Source organism: Arachis stenosperma, chromosome 6 (assembly GCF_014773155.1).
Source record: "Arachis stenosperma cultivar V10309 chromosome 6, arast.V10309.gnm1.PFL2, whole genome shotgun sequence".
NCBI lineage: Eukaryota > Viridiplantae > Streptophyta > Magnoliopsida > Fabales > Fabaceae > Arachis > Arachis stenosperma.
Window position 1 is genome coordinate 33,190,229 of NC_080382.1, and position 16,284 is coordinate 33,206,512.

At 37.7% G+C, this 16,284-nt stretch overlaps 1 non-coding gene across 1 annotated transcript; it reads left to right on the forward strand.

The window, feature by feature from the left end:
• The first annotated feature begins 6,897 nt into the window (after positions 1 to 6,897).
• On the forward strand, positions 6,898 to 7,005 carry LOC130937541 (small nucleolar RNA R71). Its single transcript, XR_009068756.1, has one exon. It is a non-coding gene; the product is annotated as a small nucleolar RNA R71 (small nucleolar RNA).
• The last annotated feature ends 9,279 nt before the right edge of the window (positions 7,006 to 16,284 follow it).

The following is a 16,284-nucleotide window of genomic DNA, read 5'->3' on the forward strand; positions in this document are numbered from 1 at the left end:
CTGAGATAAAGTTTTGCTCATAAAAAAGAATAGAGGATGCATTACAAACAAACAAATTTAAACCCTGTACAAAAATTTTCAAAGTGTAAGGTAAAAGAGTGTAGGTTGAGTTAAAAGTGATTTTATTAAAACTTCAAAAGATGGTTATGTTGCACCAAAACAAGTTCAAATCATAGCAAAGAGATGCACATCTCAAGCAAAGGAATGCAAAGTCAATAACAACCTTGCACAAGAATAAACCAAAACCTCTTTAAAAAATATTTAAAACAAAAGCCAAATAGGAAGGACAACTCAATCAGCGGCAAAATCTCAAAGATTTCAACGATCATTTTGATGTATCAAACAAGTTCAAAGCACATAAAAAAGTACATAAGTCAAGAAAAGGAGGTTAAACAACACAAGGCAGATATCCAAGGAATTTAAGTAGACATATGCAGTTAGCATCAAACGAGTATGCATAAGAACAAGGAACAGGTTAGAGAATAATCAGTTTACTTTTCAAGAAAGAAACCTCCAACATGAATTTCAAGGCAAACCATAAAAGAACAGATACTGGTGTGCGAAATTGTGATCACTACTTTTCACAACTCAAATAATCCCTAGTAATGGCCCCAAAAACTTGGTGCTCAATACCATGGCATAAACACAACTTTGCACAACTAACCAGCAAGTGCATTGGGTCGTCCAAGTAATAAACCTTACGCGAGTAAGGGTCGATCCCACGGAGATTGTTGGTATGAAGCAAGCTATGGTCACCTTGTAAATCTTAGTCAGGCAGACTCAAATGGGTATGGGTGATATATGAATAAAACATAAAGATAAAGATAGAGATACTTATGTATATCATTGGTGAGAGCTTCAGATAAGCGTATGAAGATTCCTTCCCTTCCGTCTCTCTGCTTTCCTACTGTCTTCATCCGATCCTTCTTACTCCTTTCCATGGCAAGCTTATGCAAGGGTTTCACCGTTGTCAGTGGCTACCTCCCATCCTCTCAGTGGAAATGTTCAACGCACCCTGTCATGGCACGGCTATCCATCTGTCGGTTCTCGATCAGGCCGGAATAGAATCCAGTGATTCTTTTGCGTCTGTCACTAACGCCCCGCCCTCAGGAGTTTGAAGCACGTCACAGTCATTCAATCATTGAATCCTACTCAGAATACCACAGACAAGGTTAGACCTTCCGGATTCTCTTGAATGCCGCCATCAGTTCTTGCCTATACCACGAAGACTCTGATCTCACGGAATGGCTGGCTCGTTTGTCAGGCGAGCGCTCGGTTGTCAGGCGATCAACCATGCATCGTGTATCAAGAATCCAAGAGATAAACATTAGAGCCTTGTTGCTTGTAGAACAGAGTGGTTGTCAGTCACTTGTTCATAAGTGAGAATGATGATGAGTGTCACATAATCATCACATTCATCAAGTTCTTGAGTGCGAATGAATATCTTGGAATAAGAACAAGCAGAATTGAATAGAAGAACAATAGTAATTGCATTAATACTCGAGGTACAGCAGAGCTCCACACCTTAATCTATGGTGTGTAGAAACTCCACCGTTGAAAATACATAAGAACAAGGTCTAGGCATGGCCGTGAGGCCAGCCTCCCAAATGATCCAAGAACTAGATATCCGAAGATTATCTAAGATCAAAGATGAAAATACAATAGTAAAAGGTCCTATATATAGAGAACTAGTAGCCTAGGGTGTACAGAGATGAGTAAATGACATAAAAATCCACTTCCGGGCCCACTTGGTGTGTGCTTAGGCTGAGCAATGAAGCATTTTCGTGTAGAGACTCTTCTTGGAGTTAAACGCCAGCTTTTATGCCAGTTTGGGCGTTTAACTCCCACTTTGGTGCCAGTTCCGGTGTTTAACGCTGGGAATTCTGAGGGTGACTTTGAACGCCGGTTTGGGCCATCAAATCTTGGGCAAAGTATGGGCTATCATATATTGCTGGAAAGCCCAGGATGTCTACTTTTCAACGCCGTTGAGAGCGCGCCAATTGGTCTTCTGTAGCTCCAGAAAATCCACTTCGAGTGCAGGGAGGTCAGAATCCAACAGCATCTGCAGTCCTTTTCAGTCTCTGAATCAGATTTTTGCTCAGGTCCCTCAATTTCAGCCAGAAAATACCTGAAATCACAGAAAAACACACAAACTCATAGTAAAGTCCAGAAAAGTGAATTTTATCTAAAAACTAATAAAAACATACTAAAAACTCAACTAAATATACTAAAAACATACTAAAAATAATGCCAAAAAGCGTACAAATTATCCGCTCATCACAACACCAAACTTAAATTGTTGCTTGTCCTCAAGCAACTGAAAATCAAATAAGATAAAAAGAAGAGAATATGCAATGAATTCCAAAAATATCTATGAAGATCAGTATTAATTAGATGAGCAGGACTTTTAGCTTTTTGCCTCTGAATAGTTTTGGCATCTCACTCTATCCTTTGAAATTCAGAATGATTGGCTTCTTTAGGAACTCAGAATCCAGATAGTGTTATTGATTCTCCTAGTTAAGTATGATGATTCTTGAACACAGCTACTTATTGAGTCTTGGCCATGGCCCAAAGCACTCTGTCTTCCAGTATTACCACCGGATACATACATGCCACAGACACATAATTGGGTGAACCTTTTCAGATTGGGACTCAGCTTTGCTAGAGTCCCCAATTAGAGGTGTCCAGGGTTCTTAAGCACACTCTTATTGCCTTGGATCACAACTTTATTTCTTTTTTTTCTTTCTTTTTCTCTTTTTTTCGTTTTCTTTTTCTCTTTTTTTTTCCTTTTCTCTTTTTTTTTTTTGTATTCACTGCTTTTTCTTGCTTCAAGAATCATTTTTATGATTTTTCAGATCCTCAGTAACATGTCTCCATTTTCATCATTCTTTCAAGAGCCAACATTCATGAACCACAAATTCAAAAGACATATGCACTGTTCAAGCATACATTCAGAAAACAAAAGTGTTGCCACCACATCAAAATAATTAAACTGTTATAAAATTCAAAATTCATGCAATTTTTATCTTTTTCAATTAAGAACATTGTTTACTTAAGAAAGGTGATGGATTCATAGGACATTCATAACTCTATGGCATAAACACTAAGACACTAATGATCATAAGACACAAACATAGATAAACATAAGCATAAAAATTCGAAAAACAAGAAAATAAAGAACAAGGAGATTAAAGAACGGGTCCACCTTAGTGATGGCGGCTTGTTCTTCCTCTTGAAGGTCTTATGGAGTGCTTGAGCTCCTCAATGTCTCTTCCTTGTCTTTGTTGCTCCTCTCTCATGATTCTTTGATCTTCTCTAATTTCATGGAGGATGATGGAGTGTTCTTGATGCTCCACCCTTAGTTGTCCCATGTTGGAACTCAATTCTCCTAGGGAGGTGTTAATTTGCTCCCAATAGCTTTGTGGAGGAAAGTGCATCCCTTGAGGCATCTCAGGGATCTCATGATGAGAGGGATCTCTTCTTTGCTCCATCCTCTTTTTAGTAATGGGCTTGTCCTCATCAATGGGGATGTCTCCCTCTATGTCAACTCCTACTGAATAACAGAGGTGACAAATGAGATGAGGAAAGGCTAACCTTGCCAAGGTAGAGGACTTGTCCGCCACCTTATAGAGTTCTTGGGCTATAACCTCATGAACTTCCACTTCTTCTCCAATCATGATGCTATGGATCATGATGGCTCGGTCTAGAGTAACTTCAGACCGGTTGCTAGTGGGAATGATTGAGCGTTGGATAAACTCCAACCATCCTCTAGCCACAGGCTTGAGGTCATGCCTTCTTAGTTGAACCGGCTTCCCTCTTGAATCTCTCTTCCATTGGGCGCCCTCTTCACAAATGTCAGTGAGGACTTGGTCCAACCTTTGATCAAAGTTGACCCTTCTAGTGTAAGGATGTTCATCTCCTTGCATCATAGGCAAGTTGAATGCCAACCTCACATTTTCCGGACTAAAATCCAAGTATTTCCCCCGAACCATAGTAAGCCAATTCTTTGGATCCGGGTTCACACTTTGATCATGGTTCTTGGTGATCCATGCATTGGCATAGAACTCTTGAACCATCAAGATTCCGACTTGTTGAATGGGGTTGGTAAGAACTTCCCAACCTCTTCTTCGGATCTCATGTCGGATCTCCGGATATTCACTCTTTTTGAGTGAAAAAGGGACCTCGGGGATCACCTTCTTCAAGGCCACAACTTCATAGAAGTGGTCTTGATGCACCCTTGAGATGAATCTCTCCATCTCCCATGACTCGGAGGTGGAAGCTTTTGCCTTCCCTTTCCTCTTTCTAGAGGTTTCTCCAGCCTTGGATGCCATAAATGGTTATGGAAAAACAAAAAGCAATGCTTTTACCACGCCAAACTTAAAAGGTTTGCTCGTCCTCGAGCAAAAGAAGAAAGAAGGGAGTAGAGAAAGAAGAAATGAGGAAGAAGGGAATGGCTTTGTGTTCGGCCAAAAAGGGAAGAAGTGGTGTTTAGGTTGTGTGAAAATGAAGGAGTGAAGAAGGGTTTATATAGGAGAGGGGGGTTCATGGTTCGGTCATGTATGGGTGGGTTTGGGTGGGAAAGTTGGTTTGAATTTGAATGGTGAGGTAGGTGGGGTTTTATGAAGGATGGATGTAAGTGGTGAAGAGAAAGATGGGATTTGATAGGTGAAGGGTTTTTGGGGAAGAGGTGTTTGAGGTGATTGGTGAATGGGTGAAGAAGAGAGAGAGTGGTGGGGTTGGTGGGGATCCTGTGGGGTCCACAGATCCTGAGGTGTCAAGGAAAAGTCATCCCTGCACCAAATGGCATGCAAAATCACGTTTTGAGCCAATTCTGGCATTAAACGTCGGGCTGGTGCCCATTTCTGGCGTTTAACGCCAGGTTCTTGCCCTTTCCTGGCGTTTAACGCCAGTCTGGTGCCCCTTTCGGGCGTTAAACGCCCAGAATGGTGCCAGACTGGGCGTTAAACGCCCAACTGCTACTCTTACTGGCGTTTAAACGCCAGTAAGGCCTTCCTCCAGGGTGTGCTGTTTTTCTTCCTGTTTTTCATTCTGTTTTTGCTTTTTCAATTGATTTTGTGACTTCTTATGATCATCAACCTACAAAAAACATAAAATAACAAAGGAAAATGGATAAAATATAACATTGGGTTGCCTCCCAACAAGCGCTTCTTTAATGTCAGTAGCTTGACAGAGGGCTCTCATGGAGCCTCACAGATACTCAGAGCAATGTTGGAACCTCCCAACACCAAACTTAGAGTTTGAATGTGGGGGTTCAACACCAAACTTAGAGTTTGGTTGTGGCCTCCCAACACCAAACTTAGAGTTTGACTGTGGGGGCTCTGTTTGACACTGATTTGAGAGAATCTCTTCATGCTTCCTCTCCATGGTGATAGAGGGATATCCTTGAGCCTTAAACACATAGGATTTTTCATTCACTTGAATGATCAGTTCACCTCCATCAACATCAATCACAGCCTTTGCTGTGGCTAGGAAGGGTCTGCCAAGGATGATAGATTCATCCATGCACTTCCCAGTCTCTAGGACTATGAAATCAGCAGGGATGTAATGGTCTTCAATCTTCACCAGAACATCCTCTACAAGTCCATAAGCTTGTTTCTTTGAATTGTCTGCCATCTCTAGTGAGATTCTTGCAGCTTGTACCTCAAAGATCCCTAGCTTCTCCATTACAGAGAGAGGCATGAGGTTTACACTTGACCCTAAGTCACACAGAGCCTTCTTGAAGGTTATGGTGCCTATGGTACAAGGTATTGAAAACTTCCCAGGATCTTGTCTCTTTTGAGGTAATTTCTGCCTAGACAAGTCATCCAGTTCTTTGGTGAGCAAAGGGGGTTCATCCTCCCAAGTCTCATTTCCAAATAACTTGTCATTTAGCTTCATGATTGCTCCAAGGTATTTAGCAACTTGCTCTTCAGTGACATACTCATCCTCTTTAGAGGAAGAATACTCATCAGAGCTCATGAATGGTAGAAGTAGATCCAATGGAATCTCTATGGTCTCATTTTGAGCCTCAGATTCCCATGGTTCCTCATTAGGGAACTCAGTGGAGGCTAGTGCACGCCCATTGAGGTCTTCCTCAGTGGCGTTCACTTCCTCTCCTTCCTCTCCATATTCGGCCATGTTGATGGCCTTGCACTCTCCTTTTGGATTTTCTTCTGTATTGCTTGGGAGAGTACTAGGAGGGAGTTCAGTAACTTTCTTGCTCAGCTGTCCCACTTGTGCCTCTAAGTTTCTAATGGAGGACCTTGTTTCAGTCATGAAACTTTGAGTGGTTTTGATTAGATCAGAGACCATGGTTGCTAAGTCAGAGGGGTTCTGCTTAGAATTCTCTGTCTGTTGCTGAGAAGATGATGGAAAAGGCTTGCCATTGCTAAACCTGTTTCTTCCACCATTATTGTTGTTGAAACCTTGTTGAGGTCTCTGTTGATCCTTCCATGAGAAATTTGGGTGATTTCTCCATGAAGAATTATAGGTGTTTCCATAGGGTTCTCCTAGGTAATTCACCTCTTCCATTGAAGGGTTCTCAGGATCATAAGCTTCTTCTTCAGATGAAGCATCCTTAGTACTGCTTGGTGCATTTTGCATTCCAGACAGACTTTGAGAAATCAAATTGACTTGTTGAGTCAATATTTTGTTCTGAGCTAATATGGCATTCAGAGTATCAATCTCAAGAACTCCTTTCTTCTGATTAGTCCCATTGTTCACAGGATTCCTTTCAGAAGTATACATGAATTGGTTATTTGCAACCATTTCAATTAGTTCTTGAGCTTCTGTAGGCATCTTCTTCAGATGAAGAGATCCTCCAGCAGAACTATCCAAAGACATCTTGGATAGTTCAGAGAGACCATCATAGAAAATACCTATGATGCTCCATTCAGAAAGCATATCAGAGGGACACTTTCTGATCAATTGTTTGTATCTTTCCCAAGCTTCATAGAGGGATTCTCCATCCTTCTGTCTGAAGGTTTGGACTTCCACTCTAAGCTTACTCAATTTTTGAGGTGGAAAGAACTTTGCCAAGAAGGCATTGACTAGCTTTTCCCAAGAGTCTAGGCTTTCTTTAGGTTGTGAGTCCAACCATGTCCTAGCTCTGTCTCTTACAGCAAAAGGGAATAGCATAAGTCTGTAGACCTCAGGGTCAACCCCATTAGTCTTGACAGTGTCACAGATTTGCAAGAATTCAGCTAAGAACTGATGAGGATCTTCCAATGGAAGTCCATGGAACTTGCAATTCTGTTGCATTAGAGAAACTAATTGAGGCTTAAGCTCAAAGTTGTTTGCTCCAATGGCAGGGATAGAGATGCTTCTCCCATAGAAGTCGGGAGTAGGTGCAGTAAAGTCACCCAGCACCTTCCTTGCATTGTTTGCATTGTTGTTGTTTTCGGCTGCCATGGGTTCTTCTTCTTTGAAGATTTCTGTTAGGTCCTCTACAGAGAGTTGTGCCTTAGCTTCTCTTAGCTTTCGCTTCAAGGTCCTTTCAGGTTCAGGGTCAACTTCAACAAGAATGCCTTTGTCTTTGTTCCTGCTCATATGAAAGAGAAGAGAACAAGAAAATGTGGAATCCTCTATGTCACAGTATAGAGATTCCTTGAGGTGTCAGAGGAAAAGAAAATTAGAAGGAAGAAGTAGAGAATTTGAACTTAGTGAGATAGAGTTCGAATTGTGCATTGAGGAGGAGTGATACTCCATAATTAGAAGGATGTGAGAAGAGGGGAAGAGATTTTCGAAAATTAAGTAAAAGATTTTAAAAACATTTTGAAAAACACTAATTAATTTTCGAAAACCAAGAGTGGGAAAGAGATTAAGTGATTTTTTTTTTTAAAAAAAAGATTTTGAAATTAGAAATCAAAAAGATATGATTAAAAGCTATTTTGAAAAAGATGTGATTAAAAAGATATGATTGAAAAGTTATGGTTTTAAAAAGATATGATTGAAAAGATATGATTTGAAAACAATTTTAAAAAAAAGATTTGATTTTAAAAATTAATGACTTGCCTAACAAGAAAAGATATGATCAAAACATTAAACCTTTCTCAACAGAAAAGGCAACATACTTGAAATGTTCAATCAAATCATTAATTGTTAGCAAGTATCTTTTGAAAAAGGAAAGAAATTGATTTTGAAAACATTTGATTGAAAAGATATGATTTGAAAAAGATTTGATTTTGAAAAACTTTGAAAACTTGAAAAAAAATCTGAATTAAAAAACAGAATCTTCCCTCTTGTGCCATCCTGGCGTTAAACGCCCAGAATGGTGCACATTCTGGCGTTTAACGCCCAGTGCACTACCTTTTTGGGCGTTAAACGCCCAACCAGGTACCCTGGCTGGCGTTTAAACGCCAGTCTGTCCTTCTTCACTGGGCGTTTTGAATGCCCAGCTTTTTCTGTGTAATTCCTCTGCTGAATGTTCTGAATCTTCAATTCTCTGTATTATTGACTTGAAAAGACACAAAAAAAATTTTTTTTTGATTTTTAATAATCAAAATGCAACTAAAATCAAATAACAATGCATGCAAGACACCAAACTTAGCAGTTTGTATACCATTGACACTAACAAAATGAGAATGTATATAACAAAACATTCAAGTCAAGAGAATTCAAAGATCAAAACAAGGAAATCATCAAGAACAACTTGAAGATTAATGAAGACACATGCATGAATTCGAAAAAATGCAAGAAGAACAGAAACATGCAATTGACACCAAACTTAAAATGAGACTCTATACTCAAACAAGAAATATTTTTGGTTTTTATGATTTTGTAATTTTTTTGGTTTTTTTTTTCGAAAATTAAGTGAAAAAGAAAATAAAGGTATCAAAATTCTTAATGAGAATTCCAGGAATCATGCAATGTTTAGTCTAAAGCTTCAGTCTAAAGAAATTAGACATGGCTAGCCAAGCTTCAGCAGGACACTGCATTCAAGAGCTAAATTGATAAGAATCAATCAGCTTTGGTGATGATAAGAACATCACCTTGAAACACTAGAATTCATTCTTAAGAACTCTGAAGAAAAATACCTAATCTAAGCAACAAGATGAACCGTCAGTTGTCCATACACGAAACAATCCCCAGCAACGGCACCAAAAACTTGGTGTTGTTGCCGGATCAAAACTTGGCACTGTTTATTGCAGGGAATAAATGCGAAACTGTAGTTAGGACATTTAATTCCTCGGCAACGGCGCCAAAAACTTGGTGTGCGAAATTGTGATCACTACTTTTCACAACTCAAATAATCCCTAGTAATGGCCCCAAAAACTTGGTGCTCAATACCATGGCATAAACACAACTTTGCACAACTAACCAGCAAGTGCATTGGGTCGTCCAAATAATAAACCTTACGCGAGTAAGGGTCGATCCCACGGAGATTGTTGGTATGAAGCAAGCTATGGTCACCTTGTAAATCTTAGTCAGGCAGACTCAAATGGGTATGGGTGATATATGAATAAAATATAAAGATAAAGATAGAGATACTTATGTATATCATTGGTGAGAGCTTCAGATAAGCGTATGAAGATGCCTTCCCTTCCGTCTCTCTGCTTTCCTACTGTCTTCATCCGATCCTTCTTACTCCTTTCCATGGCAAGCTTATGCAAGGGTTTCACCGTTGTCAGTAGCTACCTCCCATCCTCTCAGTGGAAATGTTCAACGCACCCTGTCACGGCACGGCTATCCATCTGTCGGTTCTCGATCAGGCCGGAATAGAATCCAGTGATTCTTTTGCGTCTGTCACTAACGCCCCGCCCTCAGGAGTTTGAAGCACGTCACAGTCATTCAATCATTGAATCCTACTCAGAATACCACAGACAAGGTTAGACCTTCCGGATTCTCTTGAATGCCGCCATCAGTTCTTGCCTATACCACGAAGACTCTGATCTCACGGAATGGCTGACTCGTTTGTCAGGCGAGCGCTCGGTTGTCAGGCGATCAACCATGCATCGTGTATCAGGAATCCAAGAGATAAACATTAGAGCCTTGTTGCTTGTAGAATAGAGTGGTTGTCAGTCACTTGTTCATAAGTGAGAATGATGATGAGTGTCACATAATCATCACATTCATCAAGTTCTTGAGTGCGAATGAATATCTTGGAATAAGAACAAGAAGAATTGAATAGAAGAACAATAGTAATTGCATTAATACTCGAGGTACAGCAGAGCTCCACACCTTAATCTATGGTGTGTAGAAACTCCACCGTTGAAAATACATAAGAACAAGGTCTAGGCATGGCCGTGAGGCCAGCCTCCCAAATGATCCAAGAACTAGATGTCCGAAGATTATCTAAGATCAAAGATGAAAATACAATAGTAAAAGGTCATATATATAGAGAACTAGTAGCCTAGGGTGTACAGAGATGAGTAAATAACATAAAAATCCACTTCCGGGCCCACTTGGTATGTGCTTGGGCTGAGCAATGAAGCATTTTCATGTAGAGACTCCTCTTGGAGTTAAACGCCAGCTTTTATGCCAGTTTGGGCGTTTAACTCCCACTTTGGTGCCAGTTCCGGCGTTTAACGCTGAGAATTCTGAGGGTGACTTTGAACGCCGGTTTGGGCCATCAAATCTTGGAAAAAGTATGGACTATCATATATTGCTGGAAAGCCCAGGATGTCTACTTTTCAACGCCGTTGAGAGCGCGCCAATTGGGCTTCTGTAGCTCCAGAAAATCCACTTCGAGTGCAGGGAAGTCAGAATCCAACAGCATCTGCAGTCCTTTTCAGTCTCTGAATCAGATTTTTGCTCAGGTCCCTCAATTTCAGCCAGAAAATACCTGAAATCACAGAAAAACACACAAACTCATAGTAAAGTCCAGAAAAGTGAATTTTATCTAAAAACTAATAAAAACATACTAAAAACTCAACTAAATATACTAAAAACATACTAAAAACAATGCCAAAAAGCGTACAAATTATCCGCTCATCAGATACGTAATCGAGTAACCTGGAAACGCAACTTCTAATGTTTCCCAAACCCCATGACATTCGTTATCTATTACTCCTATATCGTTTATGATAATCCATTAGTGTTTTCAGATACATAAATCATTATTGCTAAGATGGCCAAACTTAATATTCTAAAGTATGCAATGATAGACTAACAGCATTAATCAGTAGACAGTCATGTGCATAAAACTCTAACTCTTGTTATCAAGACAAGACCTACAACATGACAGATACTCAGAGTATGCAAATGAAGCATAGCCAGTCCATTCCTCAGGCTCTATAGGAAAGACTGCTCTGATACCATAATGTAACACCCTTACTACCAGAATGTCATGCTTTCGACTGTGCCACTCTGATAACGAGAAGTATTATGACGACTTTCATATATATTAATAATAAAATATGAGCCTTTAACTTGAAACTGTATCGCTTTTTTTTTAAAAACCGAAAATATTTTTTATTTTGATCAAACTTGCATATATAACTAAAATCAATCACAATCCTCATATATATATATATATATATATATAGAACTCCCTATACAAATAACTTGAAAATACACATACATACATATTGTTACAACTCCTATCCCTCTTACAAATATAATAATAAAGGCGAGGAAAAACTATAACAGTATATACAATAATATATAGTATAATCCGATGCTCGAAAGAAACATCTTAACTCTTCGTTCATCCTGAAAAGTTAAATCTGTAGGGGGTGAAAATATTGTCCTCGCTAGGTCTTAGTAGAGGGTTTTAAAGAAATGTCATAAGACGATATTTAAAAGAAAACTATTTTCCGATTGCAGTGATCATCGCTCGTCTTATGAATCTTTTTGAAAAATGACCGTTAATCATCCAAAAAACCAAAGTTTTTTGAAAACCATTAGTTAATTACCCAAAATCCGAATTCATATTTTGAATTTATAAAAACTTCAATAAAACACAATATCTCGTAGCATTTCACTACATGTACCAAATGAGTAATTTCATCAAACTTACTACCGATTCATCCAATCACGGCTTCCAGCTCAAACATAACCAAATCATGGCCTTCGGTCCAAAATACTATCACATCACGGCCTTTGGCCCAACACAATAAAATCACACTTCAATCAGCATAATTCGAACCAACAGACACAATCACAAGTAAATGTAGTTTAAACACAATCAAGAGTAATTATATCAAATATAGCAATTAGCAGTTAATCAGAGTTATTCACATAGGCAAACCAAATACAATATACACATCCAAACAATGTCACATAAATGCATATGATGCATGCCTGTACTACTGACCATGAGCTCACGTGTCAGTTAATTTGCCACAACTCGACACATCCAGTAGCTAACCTGGATATGGTCTCTCAATACAAAGGGAATCCTCAACCTGCCAGAAGGAAATCCTCAAAGTCCTATTTAGAGAGACACTGTGATGTAACGACAGGGAATTCTCAACCTAACTCATTCACACCATAGCCTGGAATCGAATCGAAGGGAATCCTCAACCTTCTCCATTCAATTTCTCAATGTAGCAAGAGAGAGAATTCTCAACCTTATCTTATTCATCATAGCAAGAGAAAAAATCCTCTATCTTAGCTTGCCTATCCGTGAACGGGATCCAACCACCGTCCTCACCATTTCAATTCGAAACTCATTTCAATTCAACACCAACAAACATACCCGAAATTGAGTTAATAATTACAAAATTAAACCAAAGGAAATCCTCAACCTTCTATCCAACTTTCCAGCGCGACAAGCGAAGGAATCCTCAACCTCGAGCTTATCCACCACAACAAAAGAGGAAATCCTCAACTTCAACTTATCTATTGCAGCAAGAGAGAGAATCCTCAATCTCAACTTGCCCAGTTACTTCAATATCTATTTACATTCAGTTCACAACACGCCAAGAATCACTTTTTATCAAATCATTCTCCTTTAAAATCAAAATCACTTTTTATAACGTTTTTCGAAACCTCTAAAACATCACTCTAAAACACACTCTCTTTCATAAAACTCATATTTATTTAATCAAAATCTCCCAAACCAATTTCAAAACCATTTCTAGTTTAAATCCCTTTCGAAAGACTCAAACTCATCTCTCTTTACCAATCAAACTCAAATACTGTAAATTTGCTAAAACTCCTCAAAATATGATTTCTTAAATCGAACTCAAAACATAATCGTTTTCTTAATAAATAAAACTCAAACATAATTCATTTCTTGATAAATTGAATTCAAAATGTAATTTCTTTATTAATAAATCAAACTCAAACATAATACTTTCCTTAATAAATAAAACTCAAAACATAATACTTTTCTCAATAAAACTCAAGGCATAATACTTTTTTAATGAATAAAAGTCCAAAACATAATTCATTTCTTTTTTTAATAAATCAAAATCGAATAGTATAATCCTTGATTCCAAACTTTTTTGAATAACACTTCAAACCAACTCTCCAATTTTTACAAAAATTTCGGCAGCTGCTCCTCTAAAATTTGGACTTTGCCACCCTTCTCGGATTCCAACCAAACCATCTCCAATTTTCAAAATCATTTCCGATAAATCAAATAAAACTAATTCCGATATCTCAAATTAATTCTGATTCTCAAAATCATTTCCGATAAATCAAACAAAACTAATTCCAATATCTCAAATCAATTCCAATCCTCAAAATTATTTCCGATAAATCAAACAAAAACCCAGAATTCGAACCAACCAATCCAATAAATTACAATAATTCAACCACAATTATCAATATGCGTTCATACGCTCAATAATCATTATACCACAATTCAGAAACCAATTTAATCAATCAATAAATCAATCATTTATCCAAAACAACTCAGTCATAAGACTCACATAATCACAAAAAATATATTGTTTTGCATCAATACGAGTTATAACAATTCTTCGACATAAAATGAGTTTAAGGAGACCGCCTCTACCTTGTTTGTGACTCAAATACATGACAAAACTCCGTTTTCTCTCGATTTCAATGATAATTTGAGAATCTTACTCATCATCAGATTCACTTTGGTTTTCTAAAGAGGAATCCTGAACAATTTGCTTCCTCTTTTTAGATACCATTCTAAACAGCAAACAATCATGAGGCAAAAAATACAATAAAAATGACAAAATCTACCGGAAAAATAATACTTACTTTTTTGCTTTGCTAGTTGGTTATTTTCTTGTTTTTGGTGGCTTTTCTAAGTCTTGTTCAGAATCAGACTTAGAGGAAGTACCACTATCACTTTCCGATGAAATGACCTTTTTTGTGTTTTTTCTTTTTCTCATTCTTTTCTTCCTTTTTCATTCTCGTCAATTTCTCTTTCAGCTCTGCCTTCTTGACGATGCCCTAAAATAGGTAAAATATTAGTTTACATCATATACATAAAACAAATACACCAAAATTAAAGGGTTCTGTTCAGTTACCATATGACCCTTAATTTCAGTTTCTATCCTCTCAAGCAGCAACTCCCAAGTCCAATGCATCACCCAGGGTGGTCTAGGGATTCCATCTGCCGTCTTATTTTTGTGTTAAAATTCATGAAAGTATACAATCATCAGAGCATAGAGGTAGCCATCAACTGATTTTTTCTTTTTCAAGATGTGCTCACTTATGCCCTTAATGAGGAAGTCGAGGATATGCCACTCCAATTCTACTTGCATATGGTATCCACACAAAAAATTGGAGGCATGTAGACAGGAAAAACCTTGTTTATTATTGTCGGCAACAAGAATGACATTAGAATGTAAAAGATGAATACCTTCTTGAACATAAGCCGATCTTCGTCACGGTCAACACCGATCTCCATCATCAAGTACGTCAGTTGCTTCAATGTTTTACCTTGGAAGCTTCTATAAACTTCCTTGTCCTCCGCAATAAACTCTTTAAAATTAACTTTGCTCGGAAAGAGCGACCCTGCAAAAGCAGCAAAACAATATCACCAATTACACTCCAATTCAATTCAAATACACCAAAATACTAGCCATATACACCTCTACTATAACAGTTAATGTAATCAGTTACCAGATTCATTTAAGCAGAGAGTAGCTCCTATATTTTCCTGGTTGATGGTCAACACACCATACCGGGTATCCAATTTATTTGTTATCAAATCAAATGAATATGCCAACTCCTTCAAGAACTTATGCGACACATTCATTGGAGGGATGTGCATCAAATCATCAAATTTCAATTCTTGGACGATGGCCTTCTTTTCATTGTTCATGTTTTGGAACTTTTCATTCAAGAGTTTTGTCGAGCATCTCAAATCATGAGTTTTCTGTAAACAAACAAAACAAGAATAATTATATTTATACAAGAAAAAATTGAGTTCATCTAAGATATGTGTGTTACATTATATTTTGGTGCAGCAACGTTTTTCCTTGCCATTTTTACTGTAAAGAATACAAAATAAGGTTAATAGATAATAACATCACCAGTTACAGTCGGATTCGCTTGATATACACTGAAATACCACCCATATATACTTTTATTATTTTTTATATTACATGACATAGTATGAGTTTAAAATGATATTCAAGTCAACCAAAATGCATAAAATGACACCAGAAGCACAAGAACAATATTCAAGAATACAGCACCAATTACACACGAATTTACTTGAAATATAGAGAAAGTTTCTATTTTTACAAACTTAGTTCAAATATGTAAACATGCTCAAAAACACATGAAAATATATGTTAAACTATACGTGAAATAGTATGTAAAATAGTTATCATCGATTGAACAGTATGATGAGAACAGTAATATGTATTTTAAATCAATAACACATAATGAATCTACTTAATAAATAGAAATATGACTATCTAGTGTTTCGCGATCGAAATGATAAGAGAAAAGTGAAAAAACTGGACGATTAGTAAAACAGTACCTTGAATAATCTTTCGTCTTTTGTTTCTGTATTTTTTTATGGAGATTTTGAAGTTTTCTTGTAGATTTTCTTGAGTTTTCGCAATAATTTTAACAGTTTCTTGAAAGATTTTGAGCGTCGTTTGAATCTTCAAGATTAGGATTTTGATCAAGTGACCGTGCTATTGAAACGGTTGATGAGCGCGTGGTTACACGAACGTTGATGTGAGGGTTATTTTTGTTGGGATTGAACCCACTTATATCAACTTGTAAACTAAAAAGGCGTGTGTATCTAACAGGCTGTTTATTTAATGCCTTGTTTGCCTATCCTAATACAAGTGCAAGACATGTTTTTTTTTTTTTTTTGGGCAAGTTAAATCAAACGAGGTCTGAACCCAGTTTCTATATGGAAAGGGAACAAATGCAATTTGAGCTACATTTCATTGG